Genomic DNA, 703 nt, shown 5'->3' with positions numbered 1-703 from the left:
TTTGTGCACGCTTATTCTTAAGCAGCCCTTAATGTCGATCATGGATCAAATCGATCCACCATCGCAAACAGCGAATATATCTGTGCTGTTTAATGCATTTGAGACGTTGTGTTTTCCTCAGTGCATAACTGACATGTCACAGGTATATTTTTCATCTGTAAATGTCAGAAAGTCACGCAAACATATCCATTTTGCTGTCAGGAGTGGGCGAGGCTTACGCGAGTGAACGAGCATATTTTGCTAAAATATTTGTTGTTGGGCATTAAATGTGTCTTTTGTAGAATTTTAAACCTACATATAAGTGTATTTTTTATAATAGCAGTAACTGTAAAGGGACTAGTAATAGGTAAATCAAATGTAAGCTAGTTCAGTACTAATTGCTAAACTCAAACGAGTTAATGTGTGTTTCTTATAGCAGTTAAAATATAGTCATTTTCTTTATTATTTATTTTCATTTTTAATTTTAACTTTTAATTTAGCTATTTTAATGCTTTAAAGAGCAATTTTAGATTGTAATGTTCTAATGTTCTGTTATCTGTTCTGCAAACTATAAAAGGTACAGCTGTAATAAAACCAAAGAGAAAGGCTGCATGGCTAGGAACGGTATAAAAAAAAGTCAAATAATAGTATGTGAGAGAGTCAGAGCTTGATCTAGGCCTATGTTAAATTTGCTTTATGGAACCAAATCATTTGACAATGAGTC

Source organism: Sinocyclocheilus anshuiensis, unplaced genomic scaffold (genome assembly GCF_001515605.1).
Source record: "Sinocyclocheilus anshuiensis isolate Anshui unplaced genomic scaffold, SAMN03320099.WGS_v1.1 scaffold1239, whole genome shotgun sequence".
Lineage (NCBI taxonomy): Eukaryota > Metazoa > Chordata > Actinopteri > Cypriniformes > Cyprinidae > Sinocyclocheilus > Sinocyclocheilus anshuiensis.
The sequence above is the reverse complement of the archived record's forward strand: the minus strand, read 5'-3'. Positions refer to the sequence as shown.